The sequence below is a fragment of the Drosophila navojoa genome, chromosome 3 (genome assembly GCF_054131105.1).
Source record: "Drosophila navojoa isolate 15081-1374.11 chromosome 3, UAZ_NAV_1.0, whole genome shotgun sequence".
Classification (NCBI taxonomy): Eukaryota; Metazoa; Arthropoda; class Insecta; order Diptera; family Drosophilidae; genus Drosophila; species Drosophila navojoa.
In genome coordinates, this window is record NC_142891.1 from 24,395,256 (window position 1) to 24,410,015 (window position 14,760).

A 14,760-nucleotide genomic window follows, 5' to 3' on the forward strand; every position below is an offset into this window, starting at 1 on the left:
TTCAAATACATTGTTTGCCGAGTACGGCTGCAGCTGCTGTCTCAGTGTGCATAATTATCAGCACTGTTCCGTTCCGTTCCGTTCCGTCCCGCTCTTATCAATTGGCAACAAATGGCATATCGAGTGACAGCAAATATCATTTATCACCGCCCTGCTCTCATTATCAGCTCGCCGATATCTCAGAAACGAGCTAATTTATCTTCAAGAAGATACACAAACAATCTTGGCATTTCAAAGAAAATAACATCTTTTATGTGAATCACAAAAAAAAGAATAGTACAAATGCAAATATCCCCAATTTACCTAGGAGATAAGGTAAATTGGAGATATTTGTGCCTCCATTTATTCATTAGAGCAAACAAACATCTTCTATTGGTTCCGTCTTTAAGAACCAGTGAATCATAAATGGCTCAGTTTTTCTTTTAAGTACGTAAGACTTAATTGTATTTGAGCTAATTTTAATTTGTACAGGCATCTCTTAGTTCTACACAAATGGCTCCATTTAAACAATGCTTAATTTTAGTTAATCTTTGACTCAGAAGTTTCGATGGTTAACTTAGTTGACCAATTTCTATCCTTTCCATACATACTTCACGATTTTCAGCTTGAGTTGGCGCTTTGCTTTTCGAATTAGTGACTCAAAATATGAAGTTTTTATGATGCTTTGTCTAGACATATCGATTGTAGTTGTTTATGCTGTCTGGAAGTATATCGCATAGAACTGAAACTATGACTCAAGCAAATGGCCTTTGCTCCTTTTCAGGAAGACTAAAACTAGGTATATATATGTACAAATATTACTATATAAGATTTCTCTGCAATTTATCAATACATTACATTAAGACATGCAATAGCTATGCTTCCAGAGAATGTCTTATCGAAGGACGTCTTTAAACACTGCATCAAAGCGAAATTCCTCTGGCTGACTTCAGGTTGAACCAGTTCGATGACAGCCTTGACTTAGATATTACAGAGCCAGCAACAAAGTCTCGTTCAAACTTCGGAATTAAGTTTGCTTAGACCTGCTATACCTCTAATATATGTATGTATATGGGCAAACTAAAAGAGAATCTGACAGCAATGATGCGGACTGGCTTAAAGTTTTGTGAAAGTCCGTAGTTTGTATCTCTTGATGCTTCACAACTAATGCAAAAGGCAAGCGAATCAGCAGCGAATCAAAATCAAAATAAAAAGCAAATAAAACAAGTTTTGCAAATTCACTTCCTGTACGAACAAACTTTTATATGGTATGCATATATATATGTCGAAGCAAGTAGTATTAATATGTTGGCGCGCACTGTAATTGTGCTTACTACCTGCTCGCATATTTTCCCTTTTCTATATGCCTTCGTACTTATGCGTGTGGTTATAGTGTCGGTGTGTAATGAGGTTATATGAGTGTGGTTGTAGTTTTCGGCTGAGTTGTAGGAATTGATTTCATCATATTGCATCAGCCAATATTTGCATGTTGTCGCTTAAGAAGTACCGTTTTAGCGGGGCGACAGCGTTGTGTCGCTGTCGCCGAGTGAGGTTCGGGAGTAGGCACAAAGAATAATTGAGAGACACAAGTTAGTTGCGTCTAGGATTCGAGTGCGAACGAAACTCGCTGCGCAAAACGATGACTGATACTAATACTGTTCCGACATATACATTTGTATATGTGAAGCGAATGCTTCAACTTTTTAGGAAGGAACAAGCAATGCATCGAAATTCGAAATTCGTTTTGTCACTGCAGCTGTTTTATTTTATTCCCTGGCCGTACGAAGTGTCCATTAGGATTCTAAAAATGCCCCCACAATGAGTAAAGCGAACGAACGATTAAACATCACAGAGAAAAAGTGAATTACACAGAGAAGAAAATAAAAACAAAATACGAAATTCATTGAAACAAAACAATCGAGAGACTCGAGGCAGGCATGACACATGCCCCATTCAATTGACTTGAAAGCGCCAACCTGCTGGACACTACGAGTTGGCTACTCAAACAAGTTTCTATATTTGGGGCATCAAAGTGGCTTTGAAAACTTTTTTGTTTCTTTCTTTCTTTTTTTTTTTGCGCACAATAATGACCTTTACCATTTTAGCCAAAAGTTAAACCCACACACACACATACACTCAACGAATCTTGAGAGCAATCTCATACTGAATGTGGATAGAATAAAATATAAGTGAAAAGTTTTCAGATTTAATTAACTGACTGCTTGATGCTCGCTTAGACAGAAGTTTCAACTTTGAGTGGGAATGGGAATAATGGGATCAGGTAAACATTTCTAAGCTAATAATCCTTATGAGAATCTATTCTAAATTTGCTGTCTTCAGTTGAGATTCTTAAGAGACAAAGAAACGAATAGACAGCCAAACAGGGAATCGCTGCTGTAGTAGCTCAGATTTTCATGCCGATAAGGAATATAAAAACTTTATGTTCTCCTCTCTCAGCTAAAATTGTTTCAGAATTATATAACTGATTGTTTAATCTCAGTTTATGCTCTAATTAAAACTTCTAATGCTGCTTACGTGAATTATCTGTAAAATTTGATTAGACGTGGAACGAATATAAATACATACGTATAATCACACCAATACAACCGTTCCTCACTTTTCGTACAGTGTATTTAAACACAATACTCTATGCTCTGCACTTGTTAGCTTAGTTATTCCTATTGTTAAGCAGACTCCGATTATCACATGTTCTTATTTAATTACATCAGCCAGCCACAAGGCAGACTTCCACTCAGCTGGCGCTCAGGTTCAATGTACGCGCACAGAGCTAAAGACTGAAGAAGAAGCAGAAGCAGACGGACGGACAGACGAGCGGGATTTGTGTGCGTGATGCGCATCAGCAGCGCTCTGATAGTCAGACTGTGGAATAAACCACAAAGGACGTGATCAGCGATCTACTGATCAATCTATATATACCTTAAGTATATAAAAATTGTATGTGTGTATGGGATATACATATGTATAAAGGTTCACATTTTGCATGGCAATTAGTTCTACTTTAGCTTTAGCTTTGGCTCTGGGTTTGGGTTTTATTTCAGCTGTCAAATTCAAAGATTTGTTTCTAGTCTCTTATGAGACTTACTTTCGATTCTATTGTTATTCAAAAAGGGTTATAAAAGCGCTTTACACGTAAGCCGGTTCTACGTATGCATATGTAAAGCATTTCTAATGAATTTGAAAGCTACCAATCTATAGAATTGTATAACAAGATGTAATCAACTATGGGCGCTACTGAAGTCTATAATAAAAGTAAAGCTATTACATTTCTAGCAAGGGTATAGATAGAAGATATAAGATATAAATCGGTGGTAGAAGAAATAAGGTGGAAGATATATGTATAATATGATGATAATTGTCACAATATACCAGCTAGAATATAGAAGATATAATATTAAGAAAAAAAGATAGAAGATTCTAATTTGTAGATAAAGTAACATTATATCATCTATCCAATACAACCAAGCGAGTAGCAAACGTATTCTCATTGCATACTTCTGGGAATATTTGCCCAGGCGCAATTCCCTGCACCTATGCAAATAGAACAAATATTATTTGCGACCACATTTGTCAAGTAAATAGTTGAGATTGGCGATTCTCAGGGGTAAACAGGGCTCATGAAGTGTGACGTCAAAGTGCAAGTAAATCAATGTGCATGTGTACATATATGTATGTGTATATGCCTACAAACCTTTCTTCATAAGAAGGCAGAGTCATAAAGCCAGTGCGCACATTCGCTTCCCCCTATCAAGAATGGAAATAATCGTAATGTAGCCTATTGATACCAAGGTCTTCCTCTTTGTGCGCCGCTTGCAGTTTGACGTCACAAACGCGCTGAGCTCGCCATTTGTGGCAACAAAAACAAGTTGTGAATTATAATGCCTTGTTTGCAGCTTCTCTGATTTTCAAGAGCAAATTTTATATTCCTTTTCTTTAGGTTGGTTTTTTTTTTTCTTTTCGTTATCTAAAGCTATGTGAATTTCACGCTTTTACCGCCCTCAGCTGGTCAAACATTGTCAAAATGTGCGTCAATTATTTTATGAGGTAAACAAACGTGAGCATTTTCGTTTGTTTATAAAATATGCATTGCTTAATATATAATATAATACAATATGTATGTATATAATTAGATTAGCAGCTAAAAAGAGAAACAACGACAACTTTGAAACTGTAAAAATCTGCGTTTGTGTGCGCCTTAAGGCACGTGTTCTGTGTGTGTGTGAGCCAGCCAATACATTCAAATAACTTTTAGCTTAAATACACTCACACACACACACATTAATCGCATAGAAAACGTGGCACAGCAACAGACAAAATTTTGTCGTAGGAGGCTGACAACACGTCGCCACGGTCCGCATTGAGATTATAAATAAATTTACCATTAAGATGAAAAAAAAATCCAACAAACAATAAAGAAACAACAACGAAACCTGCGACGAATGAGCGTATGAGCGACGTTATATTCAATAATAATTTATGGGCGAAGAGTGTCTAAGAAACTTTGTTGTTGTAGGAAGATTGCGAAAGCAAATAAAACAGGTAAAAGTGCATGAGCAGCGGTGTGCTAGACTAAGAGATATGCTGGAAAAAAAAAAACATTTAGAAATATAGGAAAATTTATCTAATTAAACATTCAAAATAAAATCGTGAATTGCAGCAACATAAATTATTTCAAAATTTTAAAAACTAAAAAAATTAATTTTTGATCTCAAAATTTCGATTGATTCAATCCCTCTCTCTTATAGAAAAATCTCAGTCTTTAGTCTCCTCTCATCTCGAAGTACGCCTAGCCTAGCAACTATGCCACACTATAATCCAAAAAAACAGGGTATCCGGCTGGCAGCTGCTGTGCGCTACTGCATCTCACTGATCTTATTGCTTTACGAGGGCTCGCCGTTATGTGCATTGTATTTACTAAAGCAAACACACAAAACAAAAAACAACTCAGATAGTGAGCTGATTATAAAGATAGAGCAAGTCGACCTCAGCAGCCCCAGAAAGCATATTGTGGCAAGTGCTACTGCGTTGCCTTGCTCCACACGATCTATTTACGTATTCTTTGTTTGCACATGAGAAGTAAAATACTTGTGCTTCATTGGATTAGCTACAGACACAGATACAGATACAGATACAGAACAGACAAGATACACAAGATGCAAATGCCTACGCGCAGTTTGCAGTCAATGATCCGATGTAAAATGCACAATAATAGCATTTAAATAGTTTTAGAGTCTTAAATAAATATACAAACTTATATTTAGTGGGGTAAATTAAAATTTATAAAAAATTTACAGCTCAAATAAAAATGTTTGGTTAAAAATGAAGATGTTTTCAGCTTGTGTTTCACATGTGTTGCAAATATGCGTGCGTTTTATGTTTTTAGTATGCATTTTTATTATATTTATAATTTTTCGTTTGAGAAACAAGCATCATCATGTTTATGTCTAACATTTTATGGAATATGATCATCAAGCTTGCCATAATATTAACTATTTTTGCTTGTTTATTCTTTTTATTCAATCTTGATCAAAACATTAATTAAAATACACACTCGAATTAAGTTTCGGCAACACAAAGATTAAATAAATTTTAGGTCTTTAAAAGTGGACACATTAAACATGAATTACTCGTTATTCGAATGTCAATTCTTAATGGATCTGCAATTAGAATTCTTAATTCTCTCGCTTGAAACTCTGCTAAAGTACGCAAAAATGTTAAAAGCATTTGATACAAACTTTAGTTTCGCACGCCGAAACTAAGCCAAGGAGAACTAGTGCTCTAGTTGGGAGATACTTAGAGCACTACAGACTATGTATTAAGAATGACAAAATAGCATTTTATGCTAGTTCACTCTTATGTAGCGTCTATAGTATTAAGCAAGAGCTTTACGTTATCGTGCGTCAATCAAATATTGCGCTCAATAAGCGTAAATGAAGAGCTCTCGACGTTATTTGCAATTCAAATGAAATTCTATTCAAACATCAGTGCATGAAATCGTCTAGCTGTAAAGCCCTAATTGAGTTACATGTATGAATTTCTTTATATTTGTATTCAAGTAAGTGAGTACTCAAAATTCTGGATATGTGCGAATGCCAATAAATATGCAAATTATTTGATGGGAATTATGAGTATTTTTTAGGAATTTTCATTTCCAGAGAATTCAGCAATTCGCGCTATTGACAATAAAATACCTCCTGCCCATATGGCTTATCTGGAATTCATTATCAGCCCACTTCCGGCCTGGGATAAATGCAAACAGAAATTTTGCTTTAATTGTGCGACACGATTCGAAGAGAGTCGTGTTCATATTTTCCCAAATTAATTTTAGATAAACACGGCACGAGTTGCACTTTGCAGCAACAACAACTACATATATTAGTATGACCTAAAAAAATTTTGAAATTCAAACATGCGACAAAGTAACAGCAATCACACAAACACACACAGACACACACACACACACACACACGCTTAGGCACACGGTGTATTCGCGATGTGTTGTGCCATAACAAAAATTAAATAAATAGGCGAATAGCTGCGTCCTAAATCTGTTTCAACTGTCGGCTGACACAGTGGAGAGAGATACAAGTGCAACGATACAGATACAGATACAGATACAGATACATGGCCTGTAGCCGTGTACAAATACACACACTGAGATACGCACAGTAGTTAAATTGTTTTTGTGTAGTTTCGTTGAACTTACACAAGTCAAATTATTATTACTATTATTATTATTATTTTTCGTGCTATTGTTGTCCATGTGAATGAGGTGTAACATTGTTTTACCCGTAGTCTGAGTAGGGTATATCAATTTTAAGCTTAGCTTTGCCTGAGAATACCTGAGGCTAAACGGGCAAATTAAAGATATCATATATGACCTGCTTAACATTTTAATGTTAATTCAATTAAAATTTTTTATTTGCTTATAATTATAAATAGAATCAATTTTTGCATTTGTTTAAATATTTTGAATTTGATTTAAGAATACATTTAAAGATTTTATCACATTTAAGTGTGAATATTGAATATAAATATTTAATGTGCTATTATGTAGAACTCAAAAGAATTAGCAAGCCTAAAATTACATTCTGTTGATAATATATAAACTTAAATCATCTCTTTCCACAAGCAGTCAATAATTCACAAATTTCATCTCAGCTGAAAATATTCCAGATAATGAGCAAGCATTCAGTAAAGAGAGATACCTGGTTATGCACAGAAAGTACGTAAGCCGTAACGACTTACGCATAACACAACAATACATGTATATATAGACCTCGCCATTCAGATTTGACTTCTCAAACTTGCGCTTAGTCATAAAATATGAATGTAAGCTAAAATTATATGCGTACTTCATATATTTATATGACAAATTCATACAGAAATCCATATATATTTATACATATATATAAATAAAACCTCTTAGCTTAATTTTTTGCCATTGCCAACAATATTTATTCTTTCAAATAAAATACAGGGTATTTAATAGTCAAGTGTTTTTTATTTGGTTTATTTTATTCAAGTTTTAGTCAACATCAGCTGCTTTCTCCCAGCCCTGAGAATAGACACAAAAGCAAAACCCGCCACATATGAAAATGAATCTTTTTCATTTCCATTTTCATTTTCATTTCTATTAAATTTTTATTTTTAAAGCCCAAACATCTCATTTGAATATATAGCCGAGTTCTATTTGTGTACTCTTAAAGTCTTTTAAATTCAATTTACTTTTGCTTACATTTTAAAATCTCATTAAAGCTGCCCGAAAACACATATTAAATCGGGGCAGTTTGTAAACTTAAATTTTAAGCACTTCGTCTAGTTATTTTTATGCGCTTTTAATGGCCACTGAAATGGAAAATTTGTAGCTAGGCCGTGGCCAAATACAGAACACATCAAATGGCCCTAACCAATGAAAGGCAAACTTTAAGTGTATTCGTGCTTTATTTTTTGTTTACTTCCTCTGAAGTTCTGCGCTTTTGTTTGTGCTTCGCATCTATGTTGTTTTACCTTTTTGTGGTGAAGCAGAGCGTTAAATTAATGAACAATGATAAGGCTGGGTTGGGAATTCGTCAAGTTTTTTATAGTTAAAGCATGCCTGGAGTAAATATGCTTAGCTAGGATTTAGGCCTTTTTTATACGGCTTTAAGTATTTATATTTTGATTACGATTAAGAGGTGCCTTAGGACAGTTTCTTTCAGATGTCTGTCTGGTTCTATGAACGTGCCAACTTCAGCGTAAATAAGCTAACGATTTGAGAGAGCCTCCATGACATGAACAGAGTAGATTTATTTAAAATAGTTGAAAACTTTCTTATTAAATCAGGAATTGTAAATGGAAGTAAATAAAGGGAGTACATTTTCAATCAACTAATAAAACAAGTTTTTGGTTTTTGGTCTATCGCTTAAATTAATGCAATTATCAATTCAATTAAAGATACTAACAAATGTATCAATTAACGATTTGAAACCGCCTTCATTTAATGTGGTGCACCTCCATTTCTAATTAGATTGAGGCAACACTCTGATTGCATCGTATGGTAATTATAGTATTTATGTGAACTTTTCCAAATTATCCATCCAAAATCAGGGCAATTACACACTGCACATTCATGATGTAACTATTTTCATAATTAAGGTGTTGGGGAAAACATTTTCATTTTCATTTTTAGATTATAAATACATTTCCTGCGCGGCCAATGCGCATGTTTCACAATTTACACGAAAAACATAAATTTATTGTGCGCTTTTGCTAGTAATTAGACGATAGCAAAAACTCATTCGATGATTACAACAATATTTCACACACACACACACTCATACACTCATTTTATATAACTTAATTGTAATGCAGGGCCAAAAGTTTTAGGCCTCAACGAAAGGGAAAGAAAGACAAAGGTGCGTCGCGTCGTCTAGGCCATAAAAAATGAGTTGAAAGCAAAGCACACAAAAAAAATGACATTAACCAAAGCCCAATCATATCTGGATAATGTTGAGAATTACACTGCAAATGGGCATTACGTACATTTCGACGAATGCCGACGAAAGAATTAGCTAAAGTGTATAAGCAGCTAATAGACGTCGAGCCCTTTCTGATTGAAGGTTCTGACAGCGGGCGGACAAAAAGAAATGCTTTATGTTGTTGCTGTTGTTGTTGTTGTTGTTGTTTTTAGGTAGCTTCAAGTTTTTCCATTACGTTGTTTTAATCGATTTTCCACACATTTTCACATGCCTTGATTGCTGGCAGCAGGCAAACATTCTGCTACTTTGTAAAGTTTTTCCTATATATATATATATGTATGTATGTGTGTGAGTGTGTGAATATTTGTGAGTTTGTTTCGTGTTCAGTCACATCATTGTCGGCCCAAGTTTGGGCTGTCAGCAATAGTTGCTCTTGCGACTTTGTTTATGATTGATATTTTGGTTGACACTGGCTTTTGTTACGACTTTTTGCTTCTCACTTTGATGCAGTTTGATTTTCGAATCGAACCGAAATCACGTAATACCCCCCAAAATGAGCTATTCAAATGCTAATGACATGAAATATTTTCCAAATGCCTCCACTCGAAAGTTTACGCAGCTTGCGAAATTCGCCGTTGACATTAAAAGGGAAACAACAATAAAATAAGGTAAACAAATAAATAACAAGCTAACCGAAAACTTTCATGGGCATAGCACAGAAATGACATAGTTTAAAGTAGCACAAGTGATTTTTGTTTGTGGGTAAACAAGGTTTCAGGTGCAAGTGAGCGGGTTTGAGTCCGGAAATGAAAAATATTAAAAGGGTGTCGAATCATAAGGCAAATCATAGTCAGGCTTAGCTGTAGTTAACTTAGATTTAGCTACAAGAAAAAGGCAGAAACTAAACTCCCAAATAGGGCCATAAATTTTATAAAAAAAATATTACGTTTTTTGCGATTATTTTTTCATATCATATATCTCTTAAAACAGATATTATATATCAATTTCCGCACATAGATTTTTAAAATAAATCTTTAGGTCTATTAACCCTTTCTACATCTGTATCTAGAAACATCTAGAAGTTAATTTTATTCATAAAACTCATGTAATACTAAAATCTAAATAATTGTGCATTGTCACTCACCTTTTATGCCATATTTTACGTATGCTTTTAGGCAATATAAAATATATTTAGTTGAATATCCCTGATCTCTGTGATCGTTGGCAGCTGCAGCAAAAATTTCACTTAAACTTTTCTTTGTTTTAATTTTGTTATTTCTTTTTATTTCGTTTCTTTATTTATAATTTGTAAACAAAAAATGTTTGCTATTTTGGCATACAAAAAATTTAGATTTGTTTATCTTTATTTTTCTGAAAAGAAATGTTGATTTAAATTTATTGCATTTCTTCAAAAGCTATATATATTATTTGTACTCTTGAATATATCAAAAGAATTGTTTAGATCATGCCAAATGCGATTCGCGCGCACAAACACACGCTCTTTGAGTGAGAGAGACTCGGTTCAATGAACAAGTCGAGCGAACGAGTGACGGAATGACGGAGCGAGCGAGCAAATGAGCGAATGAACCGACCAAACGAAACGGAACCGGTTTGAGTTTTCTTAATGGTACCAATGAGATACACAAACACCGTTAGATCTACGAATTGTGTTGATTATGTTGATTTTTGCATTTCAGTTACGTGCAAAATACTTCTTCTTTTCTTCTTCCTCTTCTTTTGGTTGTTGCTTTTTGCGCTTTTATTTTGCTTATTTATTTGACTAGCGAACCCAACAGGTCTGCCACCGCCGCCGCCGACGCCGACGCGTCGCGACGTCGCCGTTGCCGCCACAGTGGCTAATTGCAAGCTTAGCCAAACACACGTGGAGAACTGGAACAGCAAAAGCAAAGCAGCAAAAGACTGTGTGTGTGTGTGTGCGAGACTGAGGGCAAGACAGTGAGAGAGAGAGAGGGATATCTTAAAGGCAGCCAACCGCATGAAAATGCGAACAGCTGCACGAATATTGGGCCACAATTCAATATAAACACATATACACAGACATATCTACATGCACACATATGTGAATGTAAGTATTATGTATGCATATTTATATTAAGCTGGACTGTTTGATAGAGCTTACTTAACATATGAACTCATAAGTAAAACCCTTCACATATAACAGACTTTTTCAATTATTGATATGAATGCAGTTTTATTATATGTATTTCTATGAAGTTTTACCCTACTTTATCAGCGAACAGATTCGGTTGAATTCAAGCAGATAAACACAACTTTAAATGTTTTTACTTTAAGCAATATATAAACTTTTTTTTTGTTTTCTTTGAATTAATCAATATTTCTAGAAATGAATATTTCTAGAAATATGCTAGATATGAAACAATCAAAATGTGTGTAAACAAATTCGCTTATGAATATTATTAAAACTCTGCTCACGCTTTCGCATGACATTAATTTCATAAATTTATCTAATAGCCGAGCATGTACATATATAAGCCGAGCATATGCTAACTGATGATTCAGCCGAACTGCTTAGGGAACAAGTCTCTCTGTTCGTAGCACCAACTTGCTGAGTGTCAAAAAACCAGTTTTCTCTTTGTCGCCTGATCTGATTGCAGTTTGTCGAACGACTTGGTCAACAGGCTTAGCTCAACAAAACGGCAGAAAATAAAGAAAAAAAAAAAAAAAAAAACAGAAAAACAAACAAGTAACCCGCTATAACTTTTGCCATGACCAAACTCAAGAACTCGTTGCGGAACGAAAGTGGAATGTAAATACATATGTAATATTCGTATGCTTGTCTGTATATTGAATCATACCACTTAAAAATCAAATGAATGTGGCTAAAAAGGTAAGACGAAACTAAAACAAGTATTAAGTGGGCATAAACGATTTGAACTACTTTAAAAACTTGTCGCAATATAATATGTTTTTGATGGGACTTTAGGAAGTGTCGCTTCACATACTACATGCAAGATAAGCGTTATACATTATTTGATAAGAGATAAGTTATACATAAGATATACGATCTGAATGAGGTATATGATTAGAGATTCAGAATTTTAATCTGTCATATAAAAATGAATATATTTAGATAAAATGTATATAATCTAAATTAGTCTCAGTGTCCATAACTTTTATTTTATCATATTGTTATTGTGTTTCAAAAAAAGTGAAAATCTGTTTTTGCAAAGCCTTAACCAATTTGGCTATACAAAAAACTCCACCCATATAGAAATTTCATCAGTCTCAAAATGGAATTCCATAGGTGACAAAAAAATAAAAGAAATAAAAGAAATGAAATATTTGGACTTATTTGTAGTGTCTAACTCTCTTTTAAGTCAATAGTGAAAGTGGAGGCCCCTTGTCACAAAAAGGGAATAATTTTTAGATTAGGCGAGCTTTCCTAATATCAAACATTTATTTATTGTTTGTTCCTTTAAATGAAAGCTATTTGCCTAATACTTAATGAATATTTAAATTTACAAATTTACTTTATCAAAGATATTTTTAAATTTATATCAAAAAAAGACTACATATACAAATTAATGAACCTCCAGAAAAGGGACGAATCAAATAATTAACACACGTTTAATATTTTATTTAAATGTGATCTTTATAGCTATAATTAAGCTGACCTAAAAGCTAGCATTTACTAACTGTTTATGTTCCCTAAGCTTACCTATTTAAATATATGTATATGTATACATTAAAAAAAACAACACATTTTTCACAAGACTCTCATAAATGTCCATTAAAATGAGCTAAATGATCTTACAATGCGAATTGTTCGCTATTATGAGGCAGTTTTAGCACTTGAAGGTATATATGTACATATATTTATGCATATATAAATTTGCAGGTTTATATATTATACGGTTCATATGTGAATAAAATATTTTGCATTTCAGCAGCTCATAATTATGTAAAATTGTTTTGTGGCCAAGGTTGAACTACTTAGCGTGAGCTAAACTTATAAAATTGTATGCAAAAAGAAATCAATTGGCAACAATCTATTCTAGCTAAAAGAAATATAGAACCAAAAGAGATCCTATAGTCTATGCTAGTACATTTAAACGATTGGCAAGCAATTGAGAATACTTTTCAATTTCAATCGAAATATACATTCTAAAATTTGCAGCAATTTTGATATTTATTAACTACACTAAAAATTATGTTGTTTTCATTCAAGAAAAAAAAGAGAACAGTTTTATTTAAAGCCTAATGACTCCATATAATTTTATGGTGTCGCCCGTACAGCTCCACCATTTTTACGATTTGTTAAAACAAATACAAATTTTCAATTAACAACCGTTATAAATCCAAAGCAGATGATTTCATAATATATGTAATTTAAAATTATTAATTTTATATACAAACAACCGTTTTTAAAAACATTGCAAACGTGTTTTGTAAATTTAATTAGAAAATGTGTTCAATTATTGCAACAAAACCAGAAAAAAAACTGAGGTGTGAAATTAATGAGGCAGAGACTAAAAAAACTTGAAGCAGCAAAACTAAATGGATTATCAAACACAGATGAGCGAATGGTTCTAATTTGACACCCTATACCAACATGTATACAGCGTTATTGAAGAAATATATATATATGACCAGGCAAACGCCAGCGACAACAAAGAAAACCTTTGCGTTGTGGGAGAGCTGCGAGAAAACTCGAATCGAATCTGTAACAAGTGCGCCTGCAAGCATACATACACACACATATAGATATATATACGCATTTGCGCTTGCACACACAAACACACAAACCTACATACGTACAGGCAAAACAAGTCTTGGAATAAAACTCGAAGCTGTGCAGGGGGGCGAGTAGGTGTGCGGGGGACAACATATGACTGGGCAGCAACTGGGCTTCGGGACAGACAAGAAGAAGCCAAGAAGAGAAAGAAAAGACGAGACATGTCTCTAAGTGTTTATATATATGTATAGGAGTGCGTTTGTGTTGATGTAGTGGCACTCACACATTCACAAATTGCAAGCTTGTAGTGGTAAGTGGATTAAAAGTACAAAATCACCTGGCATTGATATATAATTTCATATTCAATATTCATATTTGTGTTTCTGTTGGATTTTCAGCTGATTTTGCTGCATTTATTGTGCATTATGCAAAACACTTGCACTCATTGCATTTGTTATTATTTTGCACCTCTCTTTTATGGTTGCCTTCTCAATGGTTTCACACTCGCCCATATGTAAATACTTTGTTTGGCTTGCAGTTGCATCATTGTATGTGTATGTGTGTGCGTGTGCGTCTGCTTAGTGATTTTTGAACTAAATTGGATTCCGTTATTCGTGCAGTTTACCAATTTCTTTGCTTTTGCTCGCTGCTCAAAACAACTTATTAATTATAACTGTTACAATGGCTTTTTATTGTAATTAATAGTTGTTTTTTGTTGCTGTTGTTGGGTGATTGACCTTTTAATTGCACATGATTTGTTTGTTTTTTTTTTTTTTTTTTTTTTTTGCAAATGCACATTTAACTACACACTCGATACGCACACGCAAAATCAATCCAATTTCTTTGATTATTATTTAATTTTATAAATTATAAAATGTCTAAGCACCTTTATAGCTGCCACTCTTGTGTATATATTTAATGTTGAGCGTGTTGTTTTTGTTGTTTAAAAAACACAGTGAACGCGTCAAGTTGGCATATTTATGAACAGTAAAAACAGCGCGAAGCACAACCGTACCGTCTGAAATCCAACAACAAATTAAATAACAATGCGACCAGTGCTGCCAGACGATGTGCCATTCCAAACAC

General features: G+C 34.0%; 2 protein-coding genes across 5 annotated transcripts in view; one reads left to right on the forward strand and one right to left on the reverse strand.

Annotated features, from left to right (window-relative positions):
* Oatp30B (Organic anion transporting polypeptide 30B) overlaps positions 1–14,712 on the reverse strand; it is a 29,382-nt gene extending 14,670 nt beyond the window's left edge. Inside the window, exons 1-2 of one of the 4 annotated variants that reach the window (XM_030385190.2) lie at positions 14,561–14,712; positions 10,102–10,328 (exon numbers count right to left, since the gene is read on the reverse strand). The gene's annotated coding sequence lies outside the window, so the exon portion shown is untranslated. Of the gene's footprint in view, positions 1–2,625; positions 2,882–10,101; positions 10,329–14,011; positions 14,230–14,560 lie in introns of those variants that run through there. The other 3 variants (XM_089256780.1, XM_089256781.1, XM_089256782.1) reach the window with 3 other exon arrangements.
* The window catches only part of LOC115562955 (enoyl-CoA delta isomerase 1, mitochondrial), a 103,661-nt gene that overhangs the window by 41,598 nt on the left and 47,303 nt on the right, over positions 1–14,760 (forward strand). The window lies entirely within an intron of this gene.